At 43.7% G+C, this 15,902-nt stretch overlaps 1 protein-coding gene across 2 annotated transcripts in view; it reads right to left on the bottom strand.

Annotated features, from left to right (window-relative positions):
- The window catches only part of PRLR (prolactin receptor), a 191,767-nt gene extending 176,661 nt beyond the window's left edge, over positions 1-15,106 (bottom strand). For both annotated transcript variants that reach the window (XM_047767249.1, XM_047767266.1), the window contains exon 1: positions 14,949-15,106. The gene's annotated coding sequence lies outside the window, so the exon portion shown is untranslated. The remainder of the gene's footprint in view (positions 1-14,948) is intronic.
- Between the last annotated feature and the right edge of the window lie 796 nt (positions 15,107-15,902).

Genomic DNA, 15,902 nt, shown 5'->3' with positions numbered 1-15,902 from the left:
AGGTGTTTGACAGAGGAGAGCAGACAATAGGGTGGGAGTAGGGACAAACAAGTTGGGGGCATTCTGTGGGGGAACCTTAGTGTGGTAAGTGGAGGTAAAGGGGAATTATTTCTAGAGCAAAGATGGTAGTGGAGGAGAGATGACCTAAGGTGAATTATTTCTTAGGCTTTACATGCTACCCCGCATGACCCCTTAGAGGAGATATGCATTAAATGGTCATTAGTGAGTGATGCGTATAGACAACCCGTGACATGGGTCAACACAAAAGATGACACGGATGCTCGGTGAATGCTGAGAGGAGTGTACACCTCCAGCCTCCTGAAGGTGGCTGTGGAGGCCCAAGTGAACCCCAACATCCCTAAGTCCCTGAAGAGGTCTGAGCCCAAGCAGGCTTAGATGCCAGAACTCTTATCCTGACACTTAACAGTTCCATTTGGATTATTTGTAAAATCACCACTGGACATGCATGTCCACCAATAACCAGAGTGGGCATCTCATGTAATTTCATCTTTTCCTCTACACTTGGCAGATGAACCTTCCACTGAAAATATGGCTGTTTATCCTCTAACAATACACTTGAGTTGAGACAGGAAGCTCCAGCACTAAAAAAGTGTCAGTGCCAGTAGGACTGGGAGACCAGCAATGGAATGTAGGCTCTGGATTCCCAGAGTCACAGCATCTGATGTGAAATAACTAAAAAAAGACATTGAACACATATTTATATTCATAGTGTATTTTTATAAAGATATAAGATTTTTTAAAAATAATAATCTAGTAAGAGTGATTGCCTTTGGGGGCAATGGGTTGCTGTGGAACAGGAAAAGGAAGACTTATTTTTCTTTGAATATACTTTTGTATCTTGAATTTTAAACCATATACAAAAATAAATAAAAATTTAAAAGTCACAGATGTCCTTTGAAAAGTAAAATTAGAAAAATTTCCTAAAAGAAAAATTAAACTCTCTTGTCAGACAAAGGCTTAATATCCAAAATATACAAACTCAATATAACCCAATAACCCAAATATAACCCCCAAAATGGGCAAAAGATCTAGACAGACATTTTTCCAAAGAAGATACTCAGATGGCCAACAGGCACATGAAAAGATGCTCAACATTGCTACTTATTAGAGAAATGCAAATCAAAGTCACAGTGATGTATCATTTCACAGTAGTCAGAATGGCCATCATTCAAAAGTCTACAAATAACAAATGCTGGAGAGGGTGCAGAAAAAAGGGAACCCTCCTACACTTTTGGTGGGAATGTAACTTGGTACAAGGGCTACAGAAAACAGTATGGAGGTTCCTCAGAAAACTAAGAACAGAACTACCATATGATCCATCAATTCCACTCCTGAGTATATATACATATATGAAACTATAATTCAAAAATATCCATGCACCCCTGTGTTCATAGTAGCACTATTCACAATAGCCAAGACATAGAAACAACCTAAATGCCCATCAACAGGTGAATGGATTAAGATGCGGTACATATACACAACGGAATACTACTCATCCATAAAATAATGAAATAATTCCATTTGCAGCTACGTGGGTGAACCCAGAGATTATTGTATTAAGCAAAGTGAGTCAGAAAAAGACAGACAAGTATCATATGATATCACTTATATGTGAAATCTAAAATACGACACAAATGAACTTACCTATGAAATAGAAACAGACTCACAGACATGGAGAACAGACTTGTGGATGCCAAGAGCAGGTGGGGGAAGGGATACGTTGAAAGTTTAGGGCTAGCAGATGCAAACTATTACATTTAGAATGGATGGCACAAGGCCCCCTTCTAATAAACTACAATGGAAAAGAAAAATAATTCTTCTGGTTAAATGCCAGGTGAGGTGATGCAGCCTCCCCTTCAATTGCATTATTGCCATCACACACTACTCTGGTCTTTGAATGACTTGGTTTTTAGGATGGATCTACATTTGATACATATTCACATTTGTTTTCTCCTGAATGGTTAATTAAAACCATCTAAAAAAAAAAGGAGGAATTTACCTTACTGATTTGAAGATAAGTTTGTTAAAAAAAATTAAGTTCTTTGTAGGATTCTGAACAATTTGGAGGATATGTGGAGATGAAATGGCTTTTAAGCTTTCTCTAATTACTTGATGTTCCACTGCAATCTTCCTAACTTCAATAAGATGAGAGTCTAACACAACAGTATTTCTTTGTTTCCTTTGAAGTTTTGAATGTGGTAGTTAATATGATCATTGGAAATATCTGACATGTATAACATTTGGGGAGGGGGGGCTGTTCCCATGGCAGGTGGAAGTTCCTGGGCCAGGGATCGAACCTGTGACACAGAGGCAACCAGAGCCACTGCAGTGACACCACTAGGTCCTTAACCTGCTACACTACAACAGAACTCTACATGCATAAGATTTTAAAATTACACTCTGATTGAAAGTCAAACAGTTGAATGAGCAGATTGATGATTTGATTAGATAAACTCAACAATTCCAATGAATACACATCAATCTTGATAGAAAATTACCCAGTGGCAACTGGAGCAAAAAACCTCTGCCTTCTATTTAATTGAAATATATGACAAGTTAAAGCTTACAGCACAAAAGATGAATCACCACAATTACTGTCTTTATAGTCATCACTGGAGAATTCATTAACAGAGTTAAGGAAACTTTAATGAATTTCTTTGTATAAACCTCAATTCTGTTAAATTCATTATCATTACCCCCATTAGGAAGAGGGGAAGCTCTGTAACTTTCACGCTGATTATTGGAAAACCAAGTCACTTGAGAGAATTTTCTGGAACAGATATGCAAAAGAAGGTAGAGAAGTCAGCACGAACTACTGTGTTGCCCAGTCTCATTTCACTTCTAATAATACAACTCTAGAGACACTTCAATCTTTTTAAAGCAAAAATGCAATAGCAAATGAATTAATGACTTTCCTTTTGTTTCTTTCCAAAGGCCAGCCTCAGGTGACCCTGGAGAGCAACTAGAATTTGCTGCACGGCTTGCTGAGTAACTTTGGTAATTTCTGTCCTTTGAGGGGGACCAGGAGGTGGGTACAACTACAGGAACTATGCGCAATGGGCAGAAGAGGGGATGAAGAGAAGAGGGAGCATTTCACAGAGTGACCTCTGGTGCTGGCATCTTTGTACAGCTAGCTCCTTAGTGGGGATTAACCCTTCTGCCTTGGCAGATGGCAGGTGACTCAGAGGGGAGGCAGCCTCTGAATTATGGCATTTCCCCAGCAGTCCCACTCTTGGAAGCCCTGCTCTGCTGAAGCGCCTCCTAATGGGATCTTGAGGTTTTTACAGGAGAAACAAGTTTAATTCCAAAGTCGCAGCTTTGGTGACACAGAAGAGTGAAAAGCAGGCCCATGGGAAGTGGCATAGCCAACCTCTGCAGCCAGACTCTGAAAACCTGGCTTTGCTACTCACCAGCTGTGTAATCTTGGGTGAATGACTCAAACTATCTTTTTTTTGGCCTCCTTTTCTTCATTTATAGAATTATTGATAATAATGAGAGTACTCAAGTGCTCACTAAAGGGTGGCTGGGAGGAATAAAGGAGTTAAAAACATGAAATTCTTAAAAAGATACCTTGGACATAGTACATGCTCATTAAATGCTTGCTGTTATGATGCTGGCCTTTTTTACGGAGAAACTGACCAACCACCAAAGGCCTCGTGTAAATGTCTGACACCATGAAAGGCTCATTAAATACTGCACAAGTGTCAAAATACTCTGAAAAGAGATAAACTAGTAACATGAAGGTGACATTTCCAGCATTTATGAAAAGCACAGTAATCAAAAACATCAGGAGTTCCCATTGTGGCACAGTGGAAACGAAGCTGACTAGGAATCATGAGGTTGTAGGTTCAATCCCTGGCCCCACTCAGTGGGTTAAGGATCCGACATTGCCGTAAGCTGTGGTGTAGGTCGCAGATGTGGCTCAGATCTGGCGTTGCTGTGGCTCTGGCATAGGCCGGCAGCTATAGCTCCGATTCGACCCCTAGCCTGGGAACCTCCATATGCCACAGGTGCGGCCCTAAAAGGACAAAAGATAACCCCCCCAAAAACCACCAAAACCCATCAGAATGGTCTCATAGGACAGGATGCCCTTTTTATGGTTAGGAGGTTAAAAAAAACAACAAACAGAAATTTCTCCTGGACAGGAATATGAGGTTTTTTCCCTGTTTAAATAAGTTTAAGGTCAATATCCTCAATGTTTTCAAACAACACTGGATGTTTCCCTATTTTGGTTCCAAACCAGTGGCCCAAGTGATGATGGGGCAGGGACAGTGATCTCAGGCAGAATTCCGACTGGTGTCATTTGCACTGTCCTCATCCACCTGCGAGCGGCACTGGCCTCCCCTCCACATGCGCTCCTGAATCCACTACTTCTTCTACCCAACTCCAGCCTCTTAGCTGATCCATCGTCCCCCCCCTTGCTGGACTCCTGATCACCCTCCCATGCTTTCCTGCTCCCAGTCTGCAATGCATTCTACACACAGAAGCCCAAGAGAACTTGCAAATCTCCCGGTGGTTTCGTTCAAGCCCTTCACCCTCACTCCATCCCATGGCCTTGGGCCTCTGGGCTGTTTACCTGTCTGACTCTATCCCTTCTTCCTTAAGTGCCCAGCCACACTGGTCTCCTCCCTATTTCCAGAACATAGCAAACTTTTTCCAACCTCAGGGTCTTTGCCCGTGCTGTTCCCTCCACCTCTTCTTTCTTCCTTATCGCCTGTGGCCTTCTCTGCAACACCGCTGTGCAGCTCAAAGGCCACCTCTCCAGAGAGCACCAGAAGAGAGTCTAATCTGTGTACCTCACTTCATTGTTCTTCTTTTTTTTTCTTTTAAAAAAAATATCCAATGAATTTTATTACATTTGTAGTTGTACTTCACAGTCCTATCTAACTGACTTGGTTCTGTTCATTTGTTTCTCAGCGGAGGTATCTGTTTCCTCTCAATGGAATGTAACCTTCAATAAGGAGCTCAGCGGTTAACAAACCCGACTAGGATCCATGATGATGCAGGCTGGATCCCTGGCCTCAATCAGCAGGTTAAGGATCTGGCATTGCTGTGGCCGTGGGGTGGGCTGGAGGCTGTAGCTCCGATTCGACCCTTAGCCTGGGAACCTCCATGTGCTGCAGGTGCAGCCCTAAACAAAACAAAACAAAACAAAAAAACTTCACATAAACAAGGCATCATCATGCCACCTCCAGCTCCTAGAACAGTCCGTGGCAGAGAGCAGACCCTCCACAAATACTGATTGTGAAACAGTTGCCAATGCCCATGATGCTCGGCTAACGGCAGACCCTTGCCCATTCTTCTCTCCGCAATCTCCTTAACAATCTCTTATCTCCTAATCCTGCAATCTCAGCACTCCATAAAAGTATTCCAGTGGTCCATCCTTCCTACAGTCCCCACCCCAAATTTAGTACAAAAACTTGGTTGCTTTTTGTTTGTTTGCTGCACCTGCAGCATGTGGAGGTTCCCAGGCTGGGGACTGAACCCACGCCATAGCAGTGACCTGAGCCATTGCAATGACAACACTGGATCCTCAACCTCCTGATCCACTAGGGAACTCCTGCTTTCTGGTATTAAAACAACCTTCTGGGAAGGGTTGGCATTTTACCCTTAACTGGATCTTGGCTAATTCTTCTCAGACTGATTCTAGAATCATTTTCCATACCCTAAGTTCTTCTATATCTGGGACTTGTAATTGGCTCTTTCCAAACCCTAGTTCATGACTCTTCTAGCCCAGTCTGATGCTGGTAGCCTCTGCAACCCAAAAGATTTCCTGGAACCGAGAAAATTTTACACAACCTAGTTAGTTCTTGGCTAATTCACCTTGTAAAGGCTACTCCTGACAGACTACTGCTGTAATTATATTTTTAATAAGGGCGTGGACAGGAATGGAGTTAATTGGCTTTTAAATGGCTGAGACAGGAAAGCAAGTGTTGGTTGACTTAAGATCAACATAAGAATTGGAAAATTTAGTATACAAGGGCAGAGAGGCTTAACTTTTATCTTTCAATCACATAATTATCGAACTCTGGCAATTTGATTTCCAAACTGCACAGAGAGAAATTCTAGTCATGAGGCTATGCAGGGCCACTCTGAATATGGAGCCAGTTTCTCCCCAACAAAAATATGGTTTGGGTGCTTCTCTGGGGTTCATGACTTTTGCCTAAAACAAGGCAAAAGAAGAAACAGAAATAAGTAATTAAACTTTGGATCTTCAGAGCTCCAGTTGTGGCTCAACAGGTTAAGGACCCGATGTTGTCTCTGTGAGGATGAGGGTTTGAGCCTTGGCCTGGTTCAGTGGGTTAAGAATCCGGGGTGCCTGTGGCTGTGGTTTAGACTGCAGCTGCAGCTCTGATTCGACCCCTGGCACAGGAACCTCCATATGTCACAGGTGCAGCCATAAACAGGAAAAAAAAAAAAAAAAAGATTTGGATCTTAGCTGGGAAGCAAGGTCAGCTTTTAGCTTTTTTAGCCTGGAGAACTATAAATAAATACAACACTCAGGTTCCATTCCCAGAATCTTGATTTAATGGGTTTATGAGTGAGGGCTGGGCATGCATATTTTCTAAAGCCCCCAAAGATGATTATCCTATGTAGTCAGTGTCAAGGACCCCTGTTTTAGAGTCTTGCTCTTTGCTAAAGATACTGGAAATTGTTCTTAAATCAGTCATGGATTTCAAGACAGAGAAAAAGAAAATAACCCTTCTGGAATGGCATGAAACTGACCTATCTCTTTGTCCTAAAGAGGCTGTTTTGCTAAGACTCTAGCTTTTTTTGCATTATCCTTCACAAAGACCTTCTAGCCTCACCATCGGCAGTAAACCCAGAAGGTCTTAAGACATTCAAGAGATTCTTTCAAAAAACAAAGCTATAACAATTGCTGGACTTTCTCCTCTTTCTTTAGATATATAACAGAAATCATTATCCTTTCAGTGAACAGAGACTTCAGGGAAGAGAACAGCCTGAAAGCTAGGAGCCTTCACTTCCCACAGGTAAGAGTGGATGAGCTCTAAGCATGCACAATCCAGCTTTTACCTGAACGGGAAACTCCAAGACAATAGAGATGGGGCTCCTGGGAGCGCTGCAGCTGCCTACGGGGTGCGGGATGACACTCACAATCACAGCACTGGCATCTCAAGCCAATGAGTCATCTTTTACCTATTGATCTGTAACACTAATAAGTCATTGAAGAAATAACGTGGCTCAGTATGGAGTATTTTAACCATGATGGGAGGCTAGGCGCACACACTTTAGGAGCCAAATAAAATACCAGGAATCCAGTGGCTGAGAAACCTAATTTCACTCTGTCACCAGCAAGCCTCAAGGCCCAAGGCAAGTAATTAAACTCCATTTCCCAATTTGTAAAGTTGGAGAGGTGAGGCAAGGTTACAGATTGTTATAAAATAGCAACTGTGGGCACTAATGGGGATGATATGTCACCCTCTGCAATGATTACACAAAGCCTGGTGGATGCAGGAGCTGTGGGATACCAATCACCACACACTTAGCGAGGGTTGACTACAGCGCCACCCCCCCCCCCCCAAACAGGCCAAGTACAGGAATGGGCAGTTGGCGACCCTGTTTAGCCACAATATCCAAGTTGGCAAAATCGCTGTGAACAACAGCTGTCTGTGAGTTTAAAAGATTACATAGAAGTAGGAGTTCCCTGGTGGTCTAGTGGTTAAGGATCCAGCCTTGTCACTGCTGTGGCATGGGTTTGATCCCTGGCCCAGGAACTTCTTCATGCCTCAGGAAGGCCAAAAAAAAAAAAAAAAAAAGCCTAAACAGAAATATCTGTGTGCATAAAATTTCCAAAAAATAAAGGCTGTACACCTTGATTGTTCATTTCCTTTTCTTTAAAATATTACCTTTTTAATATTATTACCCGGGATTGTAAAATAAAGATCTTGTGGTTTGGCTCAGTGATTTTCAACTCTGGCTTTATGTTAGAATATTTGAGGCATTAAAAACAGTAAACAACAGTAAACAACAACAATCACACTAGCGCTCAAGCCCTATTCCTTCTTTTTTTTTTTTTCGTCTCCTTGTCTTTTTAGGGCAGCATATGCAGGTTCCCAGGCTAGGGGTCTAATCGGAGCTGTAGCAGCCGGCTTACGCCATAGCCACAGCAATGGGGGATCCAAGCCGCGTCTGTGACCTTACAGCCCAGCTCATGGCAATGCCGGATCCTTAACCCACTGAGCAAGGCCAGGGATCAAATCCACGTCCTCATGGATGCTAGTCAGGTTCGTTACCCGCTGAGCCACGACGGGAACTCCCAGGTCCCATTCCTAAATTGATAAGATGAAAATTCTGCAAGGGGTGGCGGTGGGGGCTGAGTGACTTAAAAAACTCTTCCTGGTGGTTCCAACCATTCTTTTCCACATCATCAAATGCTCCATGCACATGTCCATCACCAGGCCAGTGTTGCTTTTCTCCTCCCTTCGAGTACCGGTTCCCCTCTCTCTCCATCTATAGCCTGGCTTTCTAGCCTTCAATGCCTATCTCTTACCTTGTCTTTCTCAAAGTACTTTCAAGCTTACAGGCACACAGCACTCCGCAGTCTCCAAATTCGAATTGTCCATTTCATGTGACACTCAGAGAATGTCATCTTATGTTGCTCCTGGTATTTCATGTTTAAGGCCAACTTCCCAACAGGAGAACATGCTCCTTCAGAGCAAAGACTTTATTTTATAACTTTTAAAATTTTCCCATGGAGTCTGCCACAGACTTCTTGGTTTGGAAGATGCTAAAAGCAATGTATTACTGTTGAGATAGGTACATTCCCTAAAATTCACTCCTGTCAGCTTCTTAGGGCCATTCCATCCCCCTCCCCCAGCTTTAGGCTTCAAGTGAAAATGAACAAATGCTATTTGTGGACCTCAAAGAGCATTTTGTACAGGCATACCTCATTCTCTTGCTCTTTGCTTTATTGTACATTGCAGAAGTTTCATTTTTTGCACATTGTGTTACAATGATAGCACTTCTTAGCCTTAAAGTATTTAGAAATCGATAGGCATTTTTTTCTTTTTTTACACATGAAGCTCCTACACACTTAACAGGATATAATATAGGATAAACATACCTTTTATGTGGACTGGGAAACCAAAAAAATACTTAACTCATTTTATTGTGATATTTGCTTAAATTGCAGTGGTCTGGAAGCGAATCTGGAAGATCTCTGACCTATGCCTATAAACCTTTTTCAAGCTACAGAAAGGAAACTTGTCTACAGTCCCTGGCCAACCTTTTTCTAGTACATTTCTTCATTAGCCTTTTGTGTGGCCTTACCTTATCAACTCTGACCTTTCTTCCGGATTGTTGGGAGAAGGAGGGTGAGAGTAACATACAAACTGGTAGACAAAAGTCGAATCCAGGCCTCTGCTATCTCAGGCCAGAGGCTGCGTCTACGAACACCAGAATCGGACTCTTCTCCCCTTTGGAATAAATCAAACTGTAGGACCAAATCACATCTTTCCTTCACTGATGTATTCAAGGGTCACTTCAGCTAGTGGACAAAAGAAGCCAAAATGGGATGTCCTTGGAGCATCCCTTCTGGAAACCTGGACTGTATCTTGCTCCAGCTCTTTTAAGCGAAAGAAGAGAGAGGGAGAAACGCTTCTCACCACAACGAGATGATTTATTTAATGAGCTTTGCACACAGACATGAAACCCTGGCTGTCTCCCAGGATGATCTTACAAAGTCCCGGAATTACAAAAACATTGTCCTAGGAAGTGATTTTAAGGTCAAACTACATCCAGGTTCAAAATGATGATGCTTGGGTCACAGGATGTTTGAAAGCTTCTTAAGATTTGCCTAAGTAAGAGGATGAGTCCTGCTGATGAAAGTAACCACTGAGTATATTTCATCAACTCCTACAGTGGCATGATGCAGTGGGTTTCAAATGGTCACCCACTCGGCAGAAAAATGAGGTGGGTGAACCCAGAGGGACCTCTTTCTCTCTTGTCTACTGCTTCACCAACTCACTGAATTTGGTTACTGACTTGAGACAGAGTCTGAGCCAAGAATAAAGTAAAAGTTATGCTAAGAAAAAAGAAGAGGGGTCACCCAGTGGCCTAATGGTTAAGGATTCTGCATCACTGCTATGGCATAGGTACTATCCCTGGCCTGAGAACTTCTTTGTGCCACAGGCACAGACAGAAAAAAATAAAAGGGGGGGGGGGAATTTCCTACCCTATTTCTGTCAACTGATGAGTCTACACATTTCCATCACTGCTGTTTGATGGAAATATAATGCAAGTCACATATGTGATTCAAAAATTTCTACTAACTACTTTAAGATGAAGAGGAAAAAGATAAAATTAATTTTAAAATTTTACCTAAACCACTGCATCTAAAATACTATCATTCTAACACATAGTCAGTATGGAAACCAATGAGCTAGAAATGCATTTTTTCGTACTAGGTCTTTGAAATCTGGGTGTATTTTACACTTATAGCACATTTCAATTTGAAAGAGACACTCACATTTCAAGTGCTCAGAAGCCACACAGGGCATGTGCTACCGTACTGTGCACTGCAGGTTTAGACATGCTAACTGGAAATTGGGCCATCAGACAGAAATCTCTGTCAGCATTTAGCTCCCTAATATACTTCCGATATTTTCTTTCTGCTAGCTCTTTCACTGTCCCCTAGAAGAGAAAATCTCGAAGGCCACATGTGGTGCTAGCAAAAAGTTTTGGGCTTTGGAGCAAAACTGACTATGAAATTCAAATACTAACTTTCTAACCTTGGGCTAGCTGCTTACCCTCTATAAATCATAATTTCTTCAATGATCAAATCAAGACAACAGAGCCAGCTCACCAGCTTGCTGAGAAGATTAAATGAGATGGGTATAAAGTACATAGACTGTCTAGAATAGAATAACAGGCATTCAAACAATGATTTCCCCTTTATAAAACCCGACTTGATTTCTAAGGGGCCATCTAATTGTATTGGATGGAGGCACTACTGCTTTATTTATTCCACTTCCAGACCGTTCCCTTGAGGTTTATTTCTGCTAAGTCAGCCCTCTCCCCACATTTTCACAGGGCTGGCTTTCTCTTATTATGCAGGTTTAAGTTTAAGGGTGACCTTCTTATAGAAATCTTCTCTCTGGCTGCCCTATTTAAAGTTGCTCCCAAGCCCCCTTACTCTTTAGCCCCTAGCCTCTCTTTACTTTCTTCAAGCATTTATCAACATCAGCAATCATCTGATATATATTTTTGTTCATCTGCCTCTGACCCATCACTCTAGCATTGAAGATCCACAAGAGTAGAGCCCTTGTCTGCCTTATTCAGAACTCAGCAAGTATTTGTGGAATGAATGAATGAATGAATGAGGGCTTCAAAAAGGGAGGCAAAAGTAAACTCTCTCTCTTATAGGACTTTTTGTCAGCAAAAGGATGAGTCAAATCCGTCCTGGTCTATTTATTCTGAAGTAAAGTGCTGTCCTGATTCTAAAGGCAATAGGGAAAGAAAATTCCAGGGCTCTTTTTAAGCTAAAAGAATTGCTCAGGAAGTCAGTGGCAGAGAGCCAGCCTCACCTGTTCGGGGTGGGTATTGCCTCTTTGAGTCTAACAGCTGGACTTAGGAAAGGGCAGGAAAATTATTCTCCGAAGCAGGTTTTATTGTCGCTGCCTGTTGAAGTGTAGCATGTGCAAAGTATATGTTCATGCCACCTAAATCATACAGAGGATTTGGTTATTCCTGCCCTTCAGAAGAAAAACTAGGTTGGGACTCAGCATTGATGCAACATTCTGACCCTGGGAAGCTTGGCACCACTGAGGAGTGGAACGAGAGGAGGTATTAAAGTCAGACAGACCGATGCTTGGATCCCAGTTCTGCCTGTTACCAGCTATGCAGACTGAGCTAGTCATGTAAATTTCTCTAATCCTCAATTTCCTTATCTGCAAAGTTTGAAGTGACAATCCATACCCTGAAGTGTTGCTTGTGAGAACTGATTGAAGGAATGTAGGAAAGTTGCTAGTACATCTTGAAGGCTCAGTGAATATAGTAAGTATCAAGACTGTCATCTTTGCATGCACGTTGCCTCACCAGAATATACTGATCGATCTCTGGAATGGCTACTTTGAGAGAATCCAGTTTCCTTTGAAAGTTCTGATAGTTCTTCTTCCCTCCACTCCCTTCACCCCTATTTTTTTTTTTTTTTTTTTAGGCATGAAAAAATTCCTGGGCCAGGGATCAAACCCTCACCACAGCAGTAACCAGAGCCATAGAGCCATAGAGTGACAATGCTAGCTCCTTAACCCACTGAGTCACCAGGGAACTCCCTCTTTCCCCCTATTTCTACGTCATTTGGTTTCTTGCAACTGAGGGGTCAGGGCTGCAGAGAGAAAGATGGAGAGAGGGTATTAGCTGAGTTGATTAAATCTGTGCCAAGCAGTGAAAGATGATAATGGAGATATTTCTCTTTATAGAGATAGTTGCTTATAACTACAGGCACAGATCTAGCTGTTTTGTATTTGAGATTTTGGGCCAAAAGAGAACTCAGAGTAAGGGTCAACAATCCATGCCAGTTCAGACACATTTCACTTGCTGGCCACACAAAGTGGTCTGCTTGACAAAGCGCACTAAACCCAACACTGTATTCTGAACCCCGCCCCCCACTTATCTTTCAGAATAAATAGACCAGGATGGATTTGACTCATCCTTCTGCTGACAAAAAGTCCCATAAGAGAGAGGGTAAACCGCTCTAAACAAGCAGGAGACTATTTAACACTAACTTATAAACTCATATTAATATTAGTAATAGAGGTTTACCATCGACTAGACTGTACAGTAGGCATTTCCATTTTTTCATTTTCCTAACAACTGTGGAAGAAAGCAGTAGTGTTCCCCATTTCATCAACAGCAAAGTGAGCTCGGGGAAGTTTGGTGACTTGCCTGAAGTGTGGGAGCCAAGATCTGAAGCCCAGTTTGTTGGGCTCCAAAGCTCCCTGCATCCTCTGTCTGCTACACCTTGCTGGCATTGCCAATGACCCAGGTCCCGCAAGGCATGAGTCCCTTGTACCATAAGGGGAAAATGCAGAGGTCCAAAAGCAAACCATTACTATTCCCACTATGCACTGGGGAGCAAATGGCATTTGGTTTCAAAACCGAGCCTTGGTCTCACTGTCTGACATCTAGCCAGGGGACCTGGAGAGCTCTCTTTGAAACATTGACCTTCTGCAGGTGGCTCTCCGTTGCTGTTTGTAGGACTGAAAACTCCAGGGGTGAGGACTATCACCTCAGAAACGTCCTTAAAAGGGTCTGTAAGGAGGGTTTCCCCCTGAGGCAGAAATTGGCCAAGCCCTTGAGAAAGAAAGAGGGTCCAGAGAGCTCACTCAGGACAGGAGGGCTCCTCCTTTAGCAGCATGGCTGACTCCAGACCCCCAGGGACGGCTACAGATGACTCTCACAGCCAGCCCAGCTGCCAGCAGAGGTTCGGCTGGATGGTTGATGCAGGTCCTCAAAAGCGAGGCAAGGGATATTCACTTGGGGTTCAGGCAGGGTCTTTGGGGCTGTCCAAAAACCCTCAGAGAATCAAACTGCTGGATTGCTTGCAAAACTTTAGGCATGTTCTATAAGAATATTTTCCCCCTCTGGAAGATGACTCATAGCTAATTCTCAAAAGGACCTCTAAGCGCCAATTTTTAAGAACCACTAAAATTAAAAATTTCATCAGCTTTTTTCTCATGCTATTCAGCACCACTTGCACCCTATTAATTTTACATATATATATTCATACATATAGTGATCTAAATATATATATATATTCCATATGTGTATGCATACACACATATGCACACATATATAAAGTTTAATGGGATATATATGGCATATATAATACATATATAATACACACATATGGCTATATATCCCTAAATATTGCAAGGAAAACTGAGGCCCAGAGAAGGTAAGTCTTGCCCAAGTTTGCACAGCCAGAGACAGGGCTGGGATTAGCAGTACTCCATTGCCTAGGAAGCATGAGACTCAGGTGGGAAATCTTTGCCAATCAACCTGATGAATGAAAACAAACAAATCCCTCCAAATTAACAATAACGTTCTGCAATCGTTTTCAAGTCCAGTCATGGAAAACCCTACAGTGCTCGTTATTAGGGCAACATGGGGTTCTTCCCCAGGACACAGGTAGGGGCCACTAAAAGGATATTCTCCCAGGCAAAGAGCTGGAACTCCAGCCCTCGCTTTGGCCGGCAGCACAGCGCCCTGGCTCCCCAGTTACCTGATTGCCCCACGGCCCCTTCCGCCCCGTCTCCCCCTCTCCTCTCAGGCGGGTTCTCCCAGCTGCCTCTCCAGCTGGAATTCCTCTGCTGAGGTCAAGCCCAATCCTTTCTGCTCCAGGTTAGGGGATACAGCCAAGTGGCTGCTTACCTGACACTACCCCCCACTGCTTTTGGGAAGAGCCACACCTTTCGGGTCAGCACGGGTACCACTCAACTTTCCACGCAGGATACCTGGGAGGCAGCGGCAGGTGCTGTGGCCACGGCTGCAGGGAGAATCCTCATTCCTGCTGGCTGAGCTCCTTGCCCCTCCCCGCTATTTTTTTTTCCTCTTCAATTTGAGGTAAATAATGTACCTGCTAAGAATTCCACGGTCACGACGAAAGTCATTTTAAAGGGTGCATCTTAAGATGTCTTTTATATAGACCAATGTGTACAGTCGTAAAAGTGGCAGGGGTTTGGGGAGGGAGACGGTGTATTTTTAGTTCTTTTGAGAGGGACATTGGAGCCGGGTGCTGTCAGAGCCCCAGCTCTCCCCTAGGCTGCCGCCGGGCAGCTCAGACAGGTTTCTGGCATTTTCCCAAGCAGCCGGCGCTGCGGGGCCTCGAACCCGCAGCCCCGGCGCCGCTTCGCCGCCCGCGCCACCTTCCTGGCCGCTCGGCTGAGCGCGGGGTGGGTACTCACTTTTGCCGGGGAGCAAAGTCAGTCTGCAGTATCAGTCCGTGAGCACTTCCTGCAAAAGGACGTGGAGATCCATCGTATGTAAAGCTGTTTCAGGAACAGCCGGTAAAATCCAGAAAGACGGAGAGGAGCGAGTTAGACTGAAAGGGAAGGGGGCGGGGGGCCGGGGTCGGGGGCGGGAAGCCCAGCCCAGAAGCTAGGCGTCTGGGGATCTCGGCTTGGGCTCCACCAGCCTGGCGGCTCTGGGAGAAGCCCAACAAGTGCACTTGTTCACTCTTTTTTTCATTAGAGGTGGAGTCAGGGTTGCAACATTTCTGTTCCTTGCTAGAGGCAAAACAGTGATTTTCTTCAGCCTGCAAAATGTCCAGAGCTGGCCAGTTTTACCAGGTGAGGGAGGGAACTGGGGCAGCCAGAACGCGGCAAAGACGTCGAGAAGAGAGCACGGATTCCCCCCAGACTGGTTCTGCGTGATCAGAACCGCGCACCTTCCGCTGAGACTGCACCAGAAAAGAAACAGAAAACAACAATAAAAATGTCTTAATGAATGGAATGACCTCAAAGATATTTCTCCTGGCAGCCAAGATGTGGAGTGTCTCCGTGTCAAATTTCCTTCCTTTATTTCTGAGTAATAGTGAACAGTATCTTGACAGCCTTGGGGGGGACTCCAGGGATTTGATCTCACCTTCCCTGAGAAGGGGGGTGGGTCAGAGTGAAAGGGGCGACAGAAAACAGTCAGTGACCCCTGTGACCTGAGAAAGAGCAGGTTTTGCTTTCTTTTTTGATGCATCAAAACCCAAACTTTAAGGGCACCCTGTTTATTCTCTGCCACATGAAATATAAAAGGGAAACATTGATGGTGCTGAAATAATCCACACATGCCTTGTTTTACACAAATATAGAATTTATCTTTTCTAACAGGGCTCTATATGGGTCTGACTTTTTTTCTTTTCTTTCTTT

Source organism: Phacochoerus africanus, chromosome 1 (assembly GCF_016906955.1).
Source record: "Phacochoerus africanus isolate WHEZ1 chromosome 1, ROS_Pafr_v1, whole genome shotgun sequence".
Classification (NCBI taxonomy): Eukaryota; Metazoa; Chordata; class Mammalia; order Artiodactyla; family Suidae; genus Phacochoerus; species Phacochoerus africanus.
Note: the sequence above shows the minus strand (reverse complement) of the source record. Positions and strands in the feature narration are given on the sequence as shown.